The sequence below is a fragment of the Eubalaena glacialis genome, chromosome 8 (assembly GCF_028564815.1).
Source record: "Eubalaena glacialis isolate mEubGla1 chromosome 8, mEubGla1.1.hap2.+ XY, whole genome shotgun sequence".
Classification (NCBI taxonomy): domain Eukaryota; kingdom Metazoa; phylum Chordata; class Mammalia; order Artiodactyla; family Balaenidae; genus Eubalaena; species Eubalaena glacialis.
The window spans coordinates 122,370,254-122,390,453 of record NC_083723.1 but is presented as its reverse complement, the minus strand read 5'-3'; the positions used below and the strand labels follow the sequence as shown (position 1 = coordinate 122,390,453).

The 20,200-nt window shown below is 44.4% G+C and overlaps 2 non-coding genes across 2 annotated transcripts; both read left to right on the top strand.

Moving 5' to 3' along the window:
- Positions 1 to 7,995: 7,995 nt before the first annotated feature.
- Positions 7,996 to 8,067, top strand: TRNAC-GCA (transfer RNA cysteine (anticodon GCA)). The gene has a single exon. It is a non-coding gene; the product is annotated as a tRNA-Cys (tRNA).
- An 8,829-nt stretch (positions 8,068 to 16,896) lies between these two features.
- On the top strand, positions 16,897 to 16,968 carry TRNAY-GUA (transfer RNA tyrosine (anticodon GUA)). The gene has a single exon. It is a non-coding gene; the product is annotated as a tRNA-Tyr (tRNA).
- The last annotated feature ends 3,232 nt before the right edge of the window (positions 16,969 to 20,200 follow it).

Here is a 20,200-nt window from a genome sequence, read left to right as displayed (position 1 = left end):
GCTCCTCTCGCTGGCTGGTGGAGAGGTTGGACAGAGGGGAGGAGAAAATAAGGGAGGGCGGCTGTGCTCCTGGGGAGGCCTGAGGTTTAGATTCTGGAGCAGAAATCAAAACCTTTGAGGCCTGGTCCTGACCCTTGTGGGCAGCCCGAATGTGCCTAGGCATGAAGGGGACAGCAGATCAGTGCTTCTCAGTGGTTCTTGAGTTTGCCTAGGAATCTATTCATACTTTAATAACAATCTTAACCGTTTAGATATAGGCACACTGTGGCTGGTTTGCAGGGCCATCTTATAATCCAGAGCCCAGTGCTGGCGTGTGCCCGGGTTTATGACCACATTGTCACCACACCGTGCTGTAACACTGTGATGACAGAAGAACAGAGGCAGACTTTGAAAGCAGCTCTTTTGCCCCTTTCCTGTTTGTCCATTTCTGTGCCCCTCCAACCTTGAAAGAACCTAATTATAGGAACGAGATGTCTAGGCAATTTAACCTAACTCCTGACTTGTGCTCTCCTGAGTGCACACCATGCGTTGTGTAACCTGTTGAGTCTTTTTCTAGATTAAAAGAAGTAAGAAGGAAGAATTAAGTAGTTAAAGAATGACCAGCTCTCTACCCGCAACAGCCCCCTTAGCTATCCTGCAGGCAGATCACACGGGCAAGATAACGTCTGGAGAGAGAGGCAGCCAGCCTGCAAGCAATGGAGAAGGATGCAGAACCCGACCTCCTGCCTCGATGGTTCACTGAAATTCTTCCCCGTTTTTCCCTTTAAAAACTGTCATGGCTGAGCAGAGTCTTTGGAGTTGGTCTTGGGACATGTGTCCACCTTCTCTCCAGATTGCCGGCCTTTCTGATTAAAGCGTTTTTCCTTTCTACTGACACTTGCCTCTTGATTACTGGCTTTTGAGCAGCGAGCAGCCAACCCTGGGTTTGGTGACAACTTCAGCCTATGAGAGATGGATCTGGGCCGAGAGAGGTCGTCACTGGGTGTGTTAGCAGAGACAGTTAGCAGAGGAGTTGGGGGACAGCTGGGTCTCCAGGCATGAGCAGCTTCACAAGCACATTGCAAAGAGCCTCTTCCAGCAAAATGATTTCATCTGAATTGCTATTAACTTGAATGTTATTGGGTGTGTGATTTTGTTTGTATTGATTTCTAAAATTGCTTTGTCTTAATAGTGTATAAAACTGTAAGTATGAAGCATTTACATCTAGTTTTGTGTACACATTTGTATACAGATATAAGCAGTACAATAAACTAAAATAAAGTTAACCCTGGGGCACTAAGAAAAAAATGTTCCCTTTCAAAGGTGTACACACAACAAGAAACCAGTAAAATCGTTATGTGGTGGCTGAGAGACAGAGATGGAATGGAGTCGATTTTTCTCCAGTTGCTGTTTCGTACATTTTCAATTCTGTGCCATATGAAAGCGTTACTCGTAAAAAACCTAATTCGTTCAGAAATTTAGGAAACTTCAGTTCAAGCAATCTGATTCCCAGAAGCCTCTGGTGGGTCCTCTCAAGGCACTGGGTTAGGTCCCCTCCCTAACAAACCCATTAGAAAAGGGGGAGAGTTTGCAGGGAGGTTGGGGAGAGGGACTGCTGGGGTCACAGGGTGGGGTGAAGGCTTGGCCCTGAGGCAGCAAGGCCCTGAGACCCACCCTCAAGGGCAGCTGAGTCGAGGCAAGATAAAGTGGTGGTCCTTTAACTCTTGATTCTGTCACTTCGGCTCTGTGATTTAGGGCAATTTGCTTCAATCCCCTGTGTCACTGTCACCCATGATGAGATGAGGGTGGTGGTGGACATAGCACTACCACAATAATTTTTAAAATTATATACAGTATATGAAAGTCTTAGAACAGTTTATCCAGCACATTAAAAGTGCTCAATAAACATCAGGTCTTAAAATTATCGCAGGTGGCTTTGGTGTGACTACCAAAGTGAGAAGTTCTGAGGAGACATGATATTCCAGCAGGGGGTGTAGCTCAGGGCTAGAGCATTTGACTGCAGATCAAGAGGTTGCCAGTTCAAATCTGGGTGCCCCCTGTAACTATCCCAAGCTTCCCTTTACTGGGAATTGTCCTAAATTTCCCTTTGCTGGGCCTCCTGGTATTGCAGCCCCTTTTGTGTAACCAGCAAGGATGAGGATGTGGAAACTTTCCCTCGTTATTGCCAGGGAATTATCTAACCGCCTTACTTTTGGGGCTGCATTCCTCATAGGACTGAGGGCTGGTTTAAATCCTATAAAGAGAAATGCTTCCAGGTAAGCAATGCCATTATTTATACAAAATTAAATTAGATGAAAAAAGCAACGTGCAGTAGCATAGGTATGTTATGTTACCATCTGTGTTTATAAATAAAGTCAGGGAGAGATTGTGCATTCCTTGCTGACATGTGCAAACTATCTGCGGAAGAGAACATGAGAAACTGGTAACACGGGTTCCCCAGGGATGCTAACAGAGAGTCTTGTTAGATGAGAGAGGGAGAATTTTCACTGCATATTTTTTTCTTCATTTTATTCTGTAAATTTATGTATTTATTCTTAAGATTTTATTTTTTTAGAGTTTCAGGTTCTCAGCAAAATTGAGAGGAAGGTACAGAGATTTCCCATATACCCCCTGCCCCACCTATGCATAACCTCCCCCACCAGCGTGGTACACTGGCTACAATGGATGAACATACAGTGACACATCATAATCACCAAAGTCCGCTGTTTACATTAGGGTTCACTCTTGGTGTTCTACATTCTATGGGTTTGGACAAATGTATCCATCATTATAGTATCATACAGAGTATTTTCACTGCCCTAAAAAATCCTCTGTGCTCTGCCTATATATCTCCCTCTGTCCCCCAAACCCCTGGCAACCGCTGATCTTTTTACTCTCTCCATAGTTTTGCCTTTTCCAGAATGTCATACAGTATGTGGCCTTTCACGTTGGCATCTTTTACTTAGTCATATGCATTTAAGGTTCCTCCATGTCTTTTCTTGGCTTGATAGTTCATTTCTTTTTAGTGTTGAATAATATTCCATTGTCTGATGTACCACGATTCCTTTATCCATTCACCTTCTGAAGGACTTCTTGGTTGCTTCCAACTGCATACTTTTTTGTACCTTTTGAACATTGTATCATCTGACTTCTGTGGGTTCCATATTTATCTTTTTAAAATGCAATTTAAAATTTAAAAATAAGCAGATTAAATGAGGTCTCAGCCACCAAGACTGGTGGGGAATCCAGCATGGGTAGTTTGAATGTCCTCCCCCTTCTGCTGTGTTTTGCCAGCATCCAGCATCTCGGTAGCCTGCTGCTGGGCACGGAGGACCACTCCTAGCCCAGGTCTGCTCAGGCCATTTTGAGCAAGCAGCTCCCCCAGGGCCCCACTCCCTCAGGGCCGAGCCCAGAACCTTCGCCAGGGCCCTTCCTGGTTCTGCAGGAGTCCTCCCCATAGACTCTGTGTGCTGTTGCGGGTCAGCCTCCTCCGACTGTCCCTCCCCATCCTGGGAGGCTCCAACCAACCATCTTCCGGCAAGGCCCACCTCCCTGCACTATGTATCAAGCCTTTGACCCCTTCCACCCTGCACACAATTACAAGTCACTCTCCACAACTGGACTTGACGTCTATTTAAAGGCATCTCCTGGGCAGCCCATTCAGCCTAGCAATTTCATTTTGCCTGTGTGCGCACACACACACATACACACACAGGTTCACACTCACACCATAAAGAAAACGAGGAAGTTCTCAAAGACTACTGGAGCCCTCACTGTCAAATTTAGAGGTTGCTAAGGCATCAATTCATTATTCTGAAAACTTGTAAATAAAAGGAAAGAATCAAGCATTTGTTCTACGTCTTCTGTATGAACTATATTCCAAACAGAACCAAATAGTTGATAAAGAAAAGTCTTCCTTATAAAAGAAGCTCAAGCTAATAAAGGTGGAGAATTTGAATAAAACCATTTGCAACTCCTAACGAGGAAATGGGCATAAGCAAGTATCACCAATGCCTGCCAAGACGATGAGATGAATGAATGTTTGACAGGGGCATTTATAATGAGGTTAATAACACCTCAACACACCAGTTAACCTTAATTTCACAAAAAGAGAGCCAAGCAGACGTGATGAGCAAGCATCCTTATATACAAGGGAGGAACACAGTACTTCTGGTGATGTCTTCTTGCCAAAAAAACAGAATGTGAATCTGATCAAGCCTCTAGATCTAACAAGATCGGGCATGTTGAAAAGTGTTAAATGTGATGGTAAACTTCACATGTCAACTTGACTGGGTCATAGGACATACAGATACTTGGTTAAACATGATTTTGGGGTGTGTTTGTGAGGGTATTTCCAGATGAGATTAGCATTTGAATCAGTAAAAATCTAAGTAAAGCAGATCCTCCTCCCCAGTGCAGGTGGGCATCATACAATCCACTGAGGGCTGAAGAGAGCAAAAAGCAGAGGGAGGGAGGATTGGCTCTGCCCCACCGCTGAGCTGGAACATTGGTCTTCTCCTGCCTCAGACTAGAACTTGTACCATTAGCTCTCCATTTTCAGGACTGGACCTACAGCACCAGCTTTCCTGGGTCTGCAGCTTGCAGGTGGCAGATCATGGGACTTCTCAGCCTCCATAATTATGGGAACCAACGCCTTAAAATAAATCTCTCTCTCTTTCTCTCTTTCTATAGATATAGATATATTATAGATATAATTATGTATATTATATATAATATATATATGTGTGTATATATGTATATATATTTGGTTCTGTTTCTCTGGAGAACCCTGACCAATACACTGGATGATAAATTGATAAATACCACTACTATTGTATATATTTAAGATTTACCATAATAAAAGTTTTTTAAAATTCCTTTTTCATAGGCACATTTTAAAATCTACAACAGAAGGAAACTATGCCCCCCAAATAAAAAGCACTGTTTTCATTTTCTGGTTCTGATTCGGTTGTGTATCTTACATTAATAAACGGTGTATTGGTGTGTGCAGGGGAAAACTTCCTTTCCTCTTTCCTCTTAGCACCATGGAGATAGGCTGACACTTTTAAAAGGAACTTTGCTAAAAAGCAAGGTGAAATGAAGAAGCACGCTCCCAGAACCGGTCACTATGGTTTCTGGCTCCTTAGCGGCCTCAACGGCATTACCAGCAGCACAGATGAGGTGACAGATGTATGACACCTGGGAGAGCATCCAGCTCTTCTGCTGTTAGGCCAGGTGGGCCCCTGCCTCAGGGGTTGGCTTCATGGCTCATCTTGCCCAGAGATTAGTGGGGGAAATGCTTACCTCCAGCTTCTAGAACGCCCTACTTTTATTTATATTCAGGATGGTGATACCCCTGAAACTTGAAGATAATATCACCCCAGGAAGGGGAAACTAGAGTCAGCAGGCAGTGCGTGGGACCGGCTGTCAGCAGGACTGCCCATGAGAGGCGTGTCTATGAGAAGGGGGTCCAGAGTGACTTCTTCAGACTGGAGTGTCACTGAAAGTGAGCTCTGACCTAATCAGTGGGTATCACAACCTAACAGCCCAAAGCAGTAGGTGATGAGCTCCTACCTCCCAAATAGTCTACAAGGAAATCAAACAGTAAGGAACGACTGATGTTTTATCTAGCACTGCCAGGCAGAGACCCAATTCAATCTGTGTTTTAGAAAGAACTCTTGCAATATGGTCACCGGTTTTAGTTCTGGAGTTAGACTATCTGGGTTACTGAATTTCTCTAAGCTTTCGTTTCTTTATTTGTAAATCGGGGTTAATAATTATACCTATCTCATAGGGTTGATGTGAAGATGAAACGCGATGATTCACGGAAAGCGTGTAGTACCTTGTCCTAGGAAGACCCCTGCAAGAGCCGTCTTGGAAGGATGGAGAGTAATGGGGTCATTGAGGGGAGACCGAGAGACCAGTTAGGAAGCTGGGTCTTAACACAGCTGGTAACCAAGGTTTCCTGCCCTCGAAGGATGCTCTCCCCCCTCCCCCATCCAGCCGGGGAGGTTTTGTGCCTTTAACAACACAGGGAAGGGATGACCCTGTGGAATGCATGTTGTCAGTACTCAGCTTTCCAATTCCAACAGGGTGGGTGCTGGGGGATTCGGGGAGTAAAGATCGGCACCCACTCTGTGCCAGCAGGGGGGCGCGGCATGGGCGTGGCCGGGAGAGCCAGGGAACCCGGGAGGAGACACAGCGGGGACCAGCGTGGGATCAGAAGGTCACAGTGTGGTCAAGACGACATGGAGGACCAGGTGCCCACCCCACCCCCTAGCACTGTGGTACTCGGAAAGCCCTTTCAGGACTTAGGTGTGACACAGGGTGCGGGGGCGTTGGGGGAGTCCTGAGGTTGACTCATTAAATTTCTGCCACTCAGTAGGATGGGACACAAAATAGAGATCCAGTTGTTTTGTAGAGTTATCTTCTATCCCTCAATCTGTGGATTAAGATCTATCCACACTGAGCAGATCGCAGGGCTGAGAGGCTAGATGGAGGAGAGGTTCGGGCATGTTCAGGAGGCGGGATGACAGGGTGCAGTGATCTAGGAAGGATGCCTGAGGACACACTGCGCTTCCCAGTTCGGTGACTGTGAGTATTCTGGCCTCTAAGGAAGGAACGGGACTTTGGAACAGGAATAATGCATAATAATTTTCCGCGGCCTGAGAAACCCTCGAGAGCATTCAGTTCCCCTTTGCTCTGATTGCAGCCTCGGGAAGCAACCTTCTGATAGCTAATTTGGTTTCCCAGGTAACCTCGAGGGCATTCTGGCTTATTATGCATCCGTCTCTCAGAGCCTGATTAGGGAGGTCCTGAGAGCCGGGTCCAACTGGGTTGCATCACAAAGTCAGGGGTCTGGTGCTGCAGGGCTGGAGCCAGGCTCCATACCTGATGGCCTCACTGAGGTGCTGCCAGGTTAGGACTCCAGCGAAGGGCAGGACCATGCGGGTTGGGAAGTGAAGGGCGGAGTGCAGGACCCCAGGGAACCGGTGACTGCTGATGGCGGCTGTGAGCCGCAGCACCCAGCCAGCCCCTCGGAGCCTTACATCGTCACTCTTGGGAATCAATCCTAGGGAAATCATCAGAGACGTGGGCCAAGATGTATGTTCGTGTTCATCCAGTGTTGTTTTATAATCCTGGAAAAAATCATCCACTTGCCAACACTCTTAACTCTTTTTTTCCCAAGAAAGGCAGACTGTCACATTCAGCGCCTCACTGGATGTGCATGGAGTTTTGGAAGCTTGATGGGCCTACGTTCTCCTACAAATGGAGAGCTTGTTTGGAGGGTCTAGCAGGGGCACAGCTACTCCCATACCCTTGACCAAAGAACCACCCTCCTCTATCGGGGAAGGGCAATCTCACTTCAGAATAATCTGAATGAAATAGTAGAAAATCGTACCCAATTGTATGGTACAACATAACCAAGAAAGACTCAGACAGAAATGCAATGATGGCTCAATACTACAAAATGTATGACTGTACAGCAGGGGCTGTTTGAGTTCCAGAAGAAGTAAGCCCAAGCCCCATGCCAGGCCCTGTGGCTATGCCGACTTCTGGGCTCACCCCTGCCCACTCTTCCCCTGGCAAGCTGGGGCTGCAGCTTTCTTGGCCAGGCGCCTCTCCTGGGGTAAGCCAAGACGCTGACAGCCTCCCATAGGTCCCAGGCCTTGGTCCCCGGGAAAGGAAACCAAAACAGAGAGTGCGAGATGGAGAAAAAGAAAAAACAAATGAAGCATCTTAGATATTAAGGGGCTGGGTAGAGTTCCTCCTGTACTCAGTAATAATAATAATAATAATAATGTGGGAAGGGGGTGAGACGTGCTCTGGGAAGAGGGATGTTTGGGTGGGCATAGGTACGCAGACTCTGAGGAAGGGGAGCAGTTCTGACAGGTGTGCAGGTGGGTGCCCAGAGAAGCAGCTCAGGAAGCTCCCCAGGGAGACACAGGATGGTGAGAGCACAGCTTAGGAAAGACTGCAACTATGGAAGTGTCTTGTGAAAAAGGTATAGGCAGCTGGGGTATAGCTCAGGGGTAGAGCATTTGACTGCAGATCAAGAGGTCCCTGGTTCAAATCCAGGTGCCCCCTCTGTCATGATTGTTTTTCACTCCAGTGGAAGTTATAACTCCTTCTTCTGTGGAGGCCCAGCCTCATGGAATCTAAATTTCCAACAAGGGGTAAAGACTTCAGTGTTCCTCCTGTGACATTTCTCATGAGCTACATTTTCACCTCCTCAGCCATACTCATTTCCTGGAGGGGTAGAGGAAGTCTGCCCTAAGCTTTCTCTGTGTTTCCCTTGTGCCTAATTATTACCATCCTGATTTTATTTGTTTATACCAAGCTAGCTTCAAAAAAATAGGATCTGAGGCAGCTTGCAATAAAAGATGCAATAAAAGTCCACCAATGGAGCAAGTATTAAAAGGTAAGGGCTGGGCTTCCCTGGTGGCGCAGTGGTTCAGAATCCGCCTGCTAACTCAGGGAACACGGGTTCGAGCCCTGGTCTGGGAAGATCCCACATGCCGTGGAGCAACTAAGCCCGTGCACCACAACTACTGAGCCTGCACTCTAGAGCCTGCGAGCCACAACTACTGAAGCCCACGCGCCTAGAGCCCGCTCGCTGCAACTGGAGAAAGCCCGCGTGCAGCAACAAAGACCCAACGCAGCCAAAAATAAATAAAAATAAAATAAATTTATTAAAAAAACAAAAAGGCAAGGGCTGACTTACATGAGGTAGTCAAAATCATAGAGACAGAAAGAAGACTGGTGGGTACCAGGGGCTGGCGGAGGGGGGAATGGGGAGTTATTGATTAGTGGGGACAGAGTTTCAGTTTGGCAAATGAAAAAGTTCTGGAGATGGATAGTGGTGATCGTTGTACAACATTATGAATGTGCTTAATACCACTGAACCTTATACTTAAACATGGATAAGATGATAAGTTTTATGCTATGTGTATTTCACCACAATTTTAAAAATTCAAGGGAAAAAATAAGGCAAGAACTGAACAGTTGGGAGAGGATGTAAATTTATTATTCCCGAGAGCCCAGGTTAGGAGAAGCTACTGATGCTGAATACAAAACATATCTCTGAGTTTCCTGGTAATCAAACAGAAGTGAAAACATACCAATTCATCAACTGAGCAAAATATTGTATTAGCTCTGAAAAACAGCAGGCATTCATATGATAGGCCTTTATAGATGGAAGTTTGGGAAGATGATGGTTATTGCCAGGGCAGCCAAGTACAGTCACACAGGTTGTATATTACACAACTCCACCAATCACATTGTCCCTGGAGTTATGCAACATACAGACCCTAGATATTGTCCATATTTTATCCCCTTTACAAAAATAAGCATAAACTGTGCTCCACACACATATGTGTATAAATATATGTGTGTGTGTGTAGGGGGCAGAGCTCACTAGTTAACTACCCAAAATACATTCTTCCCTCTTGCTTAATAATAGAACCCTGATTTTATACTGAGCATTTATGTTCCCAACTAAAAGACCACATTTCCTGACCTCTCGTTGGCTAGGGGAGGTAAATGAGTGATAAGAAGCAGTCATCAGACAAGATTTCTGGGAAAACTTAAAAGAAGGACAAACAGACATGTCTCCTTTTTGGCCTAACTCATGCTTCCTACTTGGAGCATAGATGTGATGGCTGGAGTTCCAGCTGCCAACTTGGACCATGAGTCAACCTTGAGAATGGGACCCACATTTAAGGGAAGGCTGATCAGAGAAATAAAAAGAGCCTGTGTCCCTAAAGACACCCTGGAGTGACCATGCCAGCCCTGGTCTGCTCACCTCCACATACTCTTTTTCAAAAGAAAGATAGACATTTGTAGCTTGTTTATACCTCAGAGAAGACACAAATCCAGATGATTCTGAGACTCATGCCCTTTCCCCATCAACAACTTTTCAAGCACCTAGCTCAGTAGATCTGAGTTACTCATTTAAAAAAGGCTTCTCTAACAAGGCCATTTCCTACACCAGGAACCTCCCGTTGTTACAGTCAATGGGAGGTCCTCTCAGCTCCCCTGTAACAAGGTAAAGCAGTGCAGGAGAAAAGTCTTTCTACGGATGCAAGTTCCATGGTGCGCCCAGCTCTGCCTGGTTCAAGCCCACCTCTCTGCAGGTTAAAGAGTGCCCAGGGGACCGTGTGCATTTGGATTCTTCCTTGCCTGGAAGTTCCCCCAAGAACTTCCTTTCTTTCACATCAGAAATGCATGGTACAAGACAACATATAGACTGGGAGAAAATATTTGCAAGTGATGCAACCAACAAGGGCTTAATTCCCAAAATATACAAACAGCTCATACAATTCAATTTAAAAAAAAACCAACAACAGTCCAATCAAAAAATGAGCAGAAGACCTAAATAGACATTTCTCCAAAGAAAATACACAGATGGCCAATAGGCACACGGAAAGACGCTCATCCTTGCCAATTATTAGAGAAATGCAAATCAACACTGCAATGAGGTACCACCTCACACCATCGTTAAAAAGTCTACAAATAATGAACGCTGAGAGGATGTGGGGAAAAGGAAACCCTCTACACTGTTGGTGGGAATGTAAATTGGTGCAGCCACTATGGAAAACAGTATGGCCCTTTCTCAAAAAACTAAAAATAAAGTTGCCATTTGACCCAGCAATCCCACTCCTGGGCATATACTCAGACAAAACTATAATTCGAAAAGATACATGCACCCCTATGTTCATAGCAGCACTGTTCACAATAGCCAAGACATGGAAACAACTAGGTCCATCGACAGGTGAATGGATAAAGAAGATGTGGTGTATATATTTATAATGGAATATTACTCAGCCATTAAAAAGAATGAAATAATGCCATTTGCAGCAACATGGATGGACCTAGAGATTATCATACTAAGCAAAGTAAGTCAGAAAGAGAAAGACAAATACCATATGATATCACTTATATGTGGAATCTAAAATATGACACAAATGAGAATATCTATGAAACAGGACAGACTCACAGACATAGAGAACAGACTTGTGGTTGCCCGGGGGTGGGGGAAGGGAGGTAGGGAATGATTGAGAGTTTGGGATTAGCAGATGCAAACTATTACATACAGGATGGATAAACAATGAGATCTTACTGTATAGCACAGGGAACTATATTCAGTATCCTCTGATAAATCATAATGGAAAAGAATATATATATGTATAACTGAGTCACTTTTCTGTACAGCAGAAATTAACACAACATTGCAAATCAACTATACTTCAATAAAATTAAAAAATAAATTAAAAAAGAGAAATGCATGGTACTACGGTGAATGAGTCTGTACCGAGGAGCACAATAGCCACTCTCATTTCTAATTGGTTACCAGCAGCCGAATGCAGTTCCTAACTGGTGGAGTATGATTCTTCTAGCAGCTGGAAAAGGCAGTTCTACAGAGGTCTTGCATAACTAACTCAGCAGAGTGATAAAGTCATCCCTAGATTCCAGAGGAATTCGTGGTCATCATGGCCCTTAGACTGGTGCTGCTCAAAGTGTGGTCCAGGAACCAGCCCAAGACCGCTTTGTCAATGCTTAGAAATTCTACAGTCTGACACTGGCCAGCTCTGGTTGTGGTGGTTCTCAAAGTCCGCAAGTCTGATGTACTAGCATTGAGCTGTGACAGCTTTTTAAGAAACTAAAAATAAAGCTAGTCTTTGACCAAAGATAGTTGGAAACTCATTGCTTGAATTCATGCCCTTGCAGGTATGTTTCTCAGCATCCTTGGGCTGGAGCAGTAAAGCACTTTAGGCTTTAGTCTGCTGTGGCCATCAGGGCCCTTGGGTGCCTGCCACAGAAGGTAGACTAAGCTGTAAACATTTATTAAAAATATATATCTCAAAAAATATATATACATATATATATATGTATATATATGTATATATAGGTATACATCTCACTAGGTAGGAGTGGTGGAAAAAGAGTCTGCAGGCTAGCCTTCCAGGAACAGTGCCCCAAGTTAAGCTGCAGAACTGGCCTGATGAAGAACCACCACCACTGCACTGGTGCCGCCCAGCTGGCGGTGCCAGTTTCCTTCCCAGAAACCAGCACGTGCACTACATCTGTACCAAACACTCAAGCCCTGAACACTGGACAATGACACCATCCTTGCGAGCAAAACAGACTCTACACCTCCCTCTTCTCTCTTCAAACCTTACACGAGTACCTCTCATTATTGGAGCCTGGACCTATTCCAGAAACTCAAAGGAGCCTGGGGAACAGAGTTTTCTAGCTTCTCTTTTGAGGGTCTTGCAAGGAAAGAAATTCCCCATACACAACAAGGGCATTTGAAATGTTCTGCACCATCAGAAAACATGAACGCATCCTTTGCAATCACAGCAGATGTTTGAATACTTAGTACCAAAAATAAGAATGCAAATAATTTCATTATTAATTTTGTGTGTTAATTACATGTTGCAGTGATAATATTTTAGATATTTTGGGTTAAATAAATAGATCTTTAAAATTAACTTTAATAATTATTTTTGCTTTTTAATGTGGCTACTAGAAAATATATAATTACATTTGGGGCTTGCATTATATTTATATTGGACAGTGTTGCTCTGGATGAAGCATGACTCAGAATATAAGACCTAGATAATGTTACCAATGTGGAAAGGGTGGACTATATAATAAATGGTGCTGGGATAATTGGCTCCTAAAAAAATCACATAAGATCCCTACTTCACTCCATTACAAACAAATTCCAGATGGATTAAAGACCTAAATATAAACTCAAACTTTTAGAAGAATATACAAAATAAAATTGTCTTAGTCCATTGGGGTGCTATAACCAAATACCATAGACCCAGTGGCTTATAAACAATAGAAATTTATTTCTCACAGTTCTGGAGGCTGGGAAATCCAAGATCAAGGTGCTGGTGCATTTGTGTTCTGTTTCATAGACGACTATCTTCTTGCTGTGCCCTCATGTGACAGAAGGGACAAGAGAGCTCTCTTGGGTCTCTTTCATAAGGGCACTAATCCCATTCATGAGGGCTCCACCCTCATGACCTGATCACCCCCCAAAGGCCCCACCTCCAAATATCATGACTTTAGGGATTAGGTTTCAATGTATGAATTTGGGTAGGGGCACAAACATTGTTTATAAAATATGTATAACTCAGGGAAGGCTTTCTTAAACACAACTCCAAAATCACAAACTATAAAAGATAAATTTGATTATATCAAAATTTAAAGTTTTATATGACAAAAATTCCTTAGCAAGAGACCCTGAATTTTGCAACACATATTTTGGAGAATAGATTTGCACCAGAATATAAGCAAGATGAAAAGTTTCTGGAGATTTGCTGCAAAACATCGTGAATATGCTTATCACTATTGAACTGTCCACTTAAAAATGGCTAAGATGGTAAATTTTATGTTATGTGTTTTTTACCACAATTAAAATTTTTAATTATTTAAAAATATAAGGGGACTTCCCTGGTGGCGCAGTGGTTGAGAATCTGCCTGCCAATGCAGGGGACACGGGTTCAAGCCCTGGTCCAAGAAGATCCCACATGCCGCGGAGCAACTAAGCCCGTGTGCCACAACTACTGAAGCCCACGCGCCTAGAGCCGGTGCTCCACAACAAGAGAAGCCACCGCAATGAGAAGCCCACCCGCCGCAAGGAAGTCCACAACTAGAGGAAGCCCATGCGCGGCAACGAAGACCCAACGCAGCCAAAAATAAATAAATAAATAAATAAATAAAATTTTAAAATATAAGAATTCCTATAGAGCAATCAGGAAAAAAAAAAAGTTAACCCAACAGAAAAAATGGACAAAGACAGAATAAGCAATTTACAGAAGAGGTTCTTTTTATGACAAATAAACATATGAAAAGATGCTCAGTTTTGCTAGAAATCAAATAAATGAAAATTAATTAAAATAATAAAGAGGCACTATTTTCACCCCCCTGTCAAAAGTTAAGTTGAGGTTTAACTAGAAAGTCGGTGAGGGAGAAAACAGTATTTTCATTTGCTAACAATGAGAGTATAATTGGTACACTCACTGTGGAGAAAATCTTGGCAATCAAAATAGTAAAATAAATATTAAAATTATTTAAAACTGTAATTTTAAAATTAAAAGTGTGCATACAATCCAGATATTTCATTTCTGGGTATATTCCCTCGAGAAATCCTAGCATAAATGCATCAGGAGATGTTCGTCGCAGCACTACTGTTAATTTGCAAAAACAGGAAACATTCTTAGTATGTCCATTAATAGTGGAATAGATAAATAAAACTTCCTGGAGTCTTATAATGTATAAAATAAAGCAATTAAAAGGAAGTTTTAACTGAGTGTCCAAGATAAAATAGGTATCAGGTACCAAAGGCAGGAGTGAAATTTGAAAGTCAGGTCTGATAACCAGATGAGTCACCCACCTCGAGGGTATAAGAGGGTCAGGTTGTTGGAGATCAGAGTATGGGTGAGGAATACTTTTCTGGAGAGATGTGTTGTGAGTATCACTCTTAAGTCTAGCAAAGGGGTTTCACGGAGTCCACCGAAGGCCTTGGTCCACGTGCCCTGGAGTTGGGGTTTGCAGTGAGGTGTGTCCAGCACAAAACTCTGCAGGTGGAGAGGAGCCGGCCGCTCTTTGGAACTGGCCTGTGCTACCGGAGTGGGTGGGAATAAAGGGCACATGAGTATTTCCCGCAGGCCACACAGCCATTTTGGAGCAAATCAAACTCTGCGCAAGAGGATGGGTCGTGAACCCCAACAGAGAGAGTTTGTGTGACACAGATCCCGGAAAGCCAGGAGAAAAATGCTTTGCCAGGTCATGGGAGCAGTCGAATGTTCCCGATGGAGACCTCGGAGGAAACCCGAGGAAATGCCTGAGGAGTAATTTCCAACACTTGCCAGGCCCAGGGAAAGCAAACCTACCTTACGACAGTACTGATCAAGGAGGAGCTTTCTCATTCTCCTCATCCTCTCCTCCCTCCCTTCCTCCTCCCCACCCTAAGTGCTGGGAATGAGTGCCCGTGGAGGAGAGAAAGGAAGGACCATGTCCCAACTCTCCAACTTCTAGGGGTGGAGAGAAGTTGAAGTCGATTTCACAGGACTTCCCTGGTGGTCCAGTGGTTAGGGCTCTGCGCTTTCACTGCTGAAGGCCTAGGTCCGATCCCTGGTCGGGGAACTAAGGTCCAGTGTGGTGTGGCCCCCCCCAAAAAAAAAGTGAAGTCAATTTCAGAGTATTGATTATTACATGAGACTGGACATTTTAATTACGAATTCAGACTGTTACCCAAGTGTTATTATTAAAGTCACTTGGGCAAGAGAAATATCTCACTGAGAAAATTTAAAGGGACAGTGAAAGGCAAAAATGAAGTTGCTTTTATTATTATCTCTTGGGTCCCACAAGTTCAATGTACCAGATACGAGAACAACATAGATAACTCTCAAAAATATGATGTCATGTGCAAAAGAATTTAAGATGCAAAACTATACATTTGCATTATGCCGTTTGGGTTTTTAAAAGATACACAGAACAATACTAAATACTGTTACTGAATGCGAAAGTATTAAAAATGGGACTTGTATCTAAAATACATAAAGTTGCCAAAATTCAACCAAAAAAACCAATTAGAAAATGGGCACAAAATAGGAACAGACATTTCACAGAAAAGGATATACATAGGGTAAATAAGCACTTGAAAAGATGTCAAAATCATTAACCATTAGGGAAATGCACATTAAAACCACAATGGAATGTCACCACACACCTATCAGCACGACTGAAATGAAAAAGGTGATAACACCAGATGCTGGTGAGGATACAGGAAAAATGGATCACTGGTATATTGCAGCTAGGAATGTAAAATGGTACAACAACTCTGCAAAACAGTTTGGTAAGATCTTACAAAACTAATTATACGCTTATATATGTGGTGGTTAATTTTGTGTGTCAACTCGACTGGGCCATGGGGTGCCCAGATACTTGGTCAAACAATACTCTGGGTGGGTCTGTGAGGGTGTTTTGGGATGAGATTGACACTGGGGGAAGCCAGTTGCCATGTCATGAGGATACGTCAAGCAGGAGATAGAGGCCTCCTGCCAACATCTGTGTGAGTGAGCCAGCTTGGAGTGGCTCCTCCCACCCCAGTGGAACCTTCAGATGATGCATACCCCACTGACATCTTATCCACAACCTCATGAGAGATCCTGAACCAGAGCCACCCAGCTAAGCCACCCCCAGATTCCAGAATCTCTGGAACTGCCCGATATGATAAAGACTTACTGTTCTAAGCTGCTGAGTTTGGGGGTATGTTGTTATGCACCAACATCTAACTAATGGCGAGTCCTTCTGCCATCAACCCGACACCTGCCCTAGAATCAACCAAGCCTCTGGACCACTTAGGGGAATGACACAAAAGACAGTGATTGGGCGATGAGAGAGAAATCCAAAGAAACAAAAAATTTAGAAAATTGATGTCATCGTGGATGGCAGGGGATGGCCAAAGGAAAGATAGGAAGAAGTGAGCAGTGTGGGGAAGGATACACGTGAGGCAGAAGGCTAAAGTAACAATGTGAAAGTTCAAGTGCCTTAAACAGATGGGGAATTTGGAGGTGAGCTGGGAGAGATGCTTATCTCTTTATAGGTTATTTGAAAGTGGTCTCAACTGAAAAGCTGCCGATGAGTCTCTGAGCTTCATCTTCTGCCTGTATATCAAGCCAGGTACAGACTTTGTTGTCCCAAACAGAACCTTCAGTGACCTTCCAAGCTGGTGCCAAGAAATGATGGTGTTTTTTGGAAAAGGAGGATAGTTATGGCATAAAGGGGTACAGGTACAATTGAGTGGGACTAACAGCTCTCTGCTGAGTCAGAATGGGCAGGCTGTGTGTGAGTGGAAGTGTAAAGAAGTTTGTTAATTACAGGCTTTCATTGCTAGCTGGGGGTATAGCTCAGTGGTAGAGCATTTGACTGTAGCTCAAGAGGTCCTTGGTTCAAGTCCAGCTGCCCCCTTTGAAAGTTCATTTTTTCCTCCTTGGGCTGAATTGACAATATTGTGTCTTATAGAGACCACCCTCAAAAGGAGAGCCTGGCTGGAGCTTACAGCACCTTAGATGGCCACCCCTTATGATTCAGGGTCCTGTCAGACACTCGGCCCTGCCTTGAAGATGAAGAACAAGACCAAATGCATCCCCAGTACCCTCTCTGAGGGTCTGTTTCCTGGGATCCCAATGGTACCAATTTCTGTATTATTCAGGGTCCAGTCCAGAGACAAAAATTGCACTGGTCATTTTAACAGAAAGCACTTAATATAAATAATTGTTAATCTGTGTGTCAGTTTCTTAGGGCTGCTGTGATAAAGTGCCACAAAATAGATGGCTTAAAGCAACAGACATTTATTGTCTCACAGTTCTGGAGGCTAGAAGTCTGAAATCCAGGTATGGGCAGGGCCAGGCTCCCTCTGAAGGCTCTTGGGGAGGGTCCTTCCTGGCCTCTCCCTAGCTTCTGGTGGTTGCTGGCAATCCTCAGCATCCCTTGGCTTGTAGATGCATCACTCCAATCTCTGCCTCCAAGTTCACATGGTTGCATTCTCCCTGTGTGTCTCTCCTCTTCCTATAAGGATTCCATCATATTGGATTAAGGGTCCACCTGACTCCAATGTGATCTCATCTTAACAAATTACATCTTTGATGCCCCTCTCCAAGTAAGGTCACATTCCGAGGTACTGGGGGCCAGGATTCAACACATCTTTTTTTGGGGGTGGGGACACAATTTAACCCACAACAATTGGAAATCACAGGACTGAAAGGGTGAAAGGGAAGATTAAGTATCATGGAGGGAGTACCTGCAAGAAACCGCTCTGACTCCCGGGCTGTGGACACAACTGGAGGAGGATGAACTTATTCAATCTTACAAACCTGGGGAGGGTCTCTGTGGATCCGGGACCCCAACCCCTAAGGAGGTGCTAGTGTCCCTGAGGTGACATGACAAAGCTGGCCCTATGAGCACCAAACTGCAGGTGGCAATCCCCTGGGATGGACTGTCACGGCCAGGTGACACGGCCAGGAACCCAGCAGGCAGGAAGGACAGTGCTTCTTCCTGCTCCTGCCCAACAGTGTCCGCCCAGATCCCTGCTGGCAGGACCAACCAGGAAGCCACCTGGCAAAGGACAAGAGAGGTTTACAGAGTCCCAGACCCAGCAGCACAGGGCAGAGCACAGAAAGGCGAACTGGGAGCTTAGAGACAATCATTTCTTCAGACAGTTCATCTCACCCAACAGTGAAAGGGTTGACTATATGGAGATTTGGGGCAATGGGAGAGAGGCCAGCCTGCATCCTAGGGTGTGGCATTGTATGCTCTGACCCATATCCGGTCCATGTGTGTCCTATCTTCGAGGTGTTGCATGCTTGGCCAGGCCAGTGGGGACTTTGAGTCTCAGGTGCTCAGCACAAAAACCACAATGGAGATGTCACTATAGACCCTTCCAACTTTCGGGGAATGCTCCCCAGGTTATACCTCCTCCAGCACTGACAGTAGAGAGGCTGTGAGCTGTGGGAGAAATGAGCCCGTTGCTTCTACTAAGGCAGGGAGATGAGTTAGCAGTAAAGCAGGTCTGGCAACTCAGCCAACCCATTCTGAAGGGGCAACTGGGGCAGCACATGGAATGGTGTTAATTGGACCTTACTGACGTGGCAGGGGGTATAGCTCAGGGGTAGAGCATTTGACTGCAGATCAAGTGGTCCCCAATTCATATCTGGGTGCCCCTTACCCTTTTAGTCACTAAACGTGGTAAGGGAGTTCCAATTTCCTCTCCTCTTGCTGAATCTGGCTCCTGCAGCAGGTAAAGAGTCAGAGAAGACCCTTCGGACCCAAGCAAGGCAGCTCTGCTCAGATGATGTGTTTGTCCCACTCCTCTGATCTTCCCACTCTCCCCTCCCCTGGTCTACCATGCAATCCAGCGTGTACGTTGATCTCCTGGCTGGGGATGAGGACTTTGTCCTTCGAAGGTAGCCAGAGAGAAATCTGAGATCACCTACAGAGGAAGAATAGTTGAACTGCTGGCTGACTTCGCAACAGTTGCAAAGGAAGCCAGAAGCTAGTGCAGTAACACAGCAGTATGTTGAGAGGAGATATCAGCCAACTTAGAATTCTACTCCCAGCCAAACCGTTCTTCGAGAACAGACACAGGCTGTCGGAGCGTTTATGGCCAACAGATGCTCACTAAAGAAAATTCTAAAATATATACTTTAGAGAAAAGTAAAATGATTCCATATAGGAGGTCTGAGATGCAAGAAGGAATGTTGAACAAAGAAACTGGTAGATACGCAAGTAGATCTAAAAGTCGTTGTCCATATAACTCAGTGCTAATGTCTAATTTATAAGGGTTTTTTTTTTAAAAAAAGATAGAACCGGGCTTCCCTGGTGGCGCAGTGGTTGAAAATCTGCCTGCCAATGCAGGGGACACGGGTTCGAGCCCTGGTCTGGGAAGATCCCACATGCCACGGAGCAACTGGGCCCCTGAGCCACAACTACTGAGCCTGCACGTCTGGAGCCTGTGCTCCGCAACAAGAGAGGCCGCGATAGTGAGAGGCCCGCGCGCCGCGATGAAGAGTGGCCCCCGCTTGCCGCAACTAGAGAAAGCCCTCGCACAGAAACGAAGACCCAACACAGCCATAAATAAATAAATAAATTAAAGAAAAAAAAAAAAGATAGAACTAAAATACTAGCTAACAATAATATTTTAGGAAAGGGCTCATAAGAATTAAAATGTCTTTATGTAGTTGGGAAAGAAGATGAAGATATTGATTAACTTTAGAGTTTTAAAATTTGCATGCAGAAATTTCTAGTGTATCGTTTTAAAAGTTGTAGTTTTGCCGAGAAAAAGGAGGTACGGGAATGGAGGGTATATGCTGATAGTCTTGCTAAACACTCATTAATTCTCATAATTTATTTGTTGATTCTTTTAGATTTCCTACATAGATGACCATGTCATCTAAGAAATTTGAAATTTTTATTTCTTCTTTCCAATCCTTATTTTATCTCTTTTTCTTACCTTATCGTAATGGCTAGAACCACCAGGATCATGTTGAAAAAAGGTGTTGATGGTAGATATCTTGTTTTATTCTGATTTCAAATGAAAAGCTTTCAACATTTCACCATTAAGAACATGTTGTGTGGACTTCCCTGGTGGCGCAGTGGTTAAGAATCCGCCTGCCAAAGCAGGGGACATGGGTTCGAGCCCTGG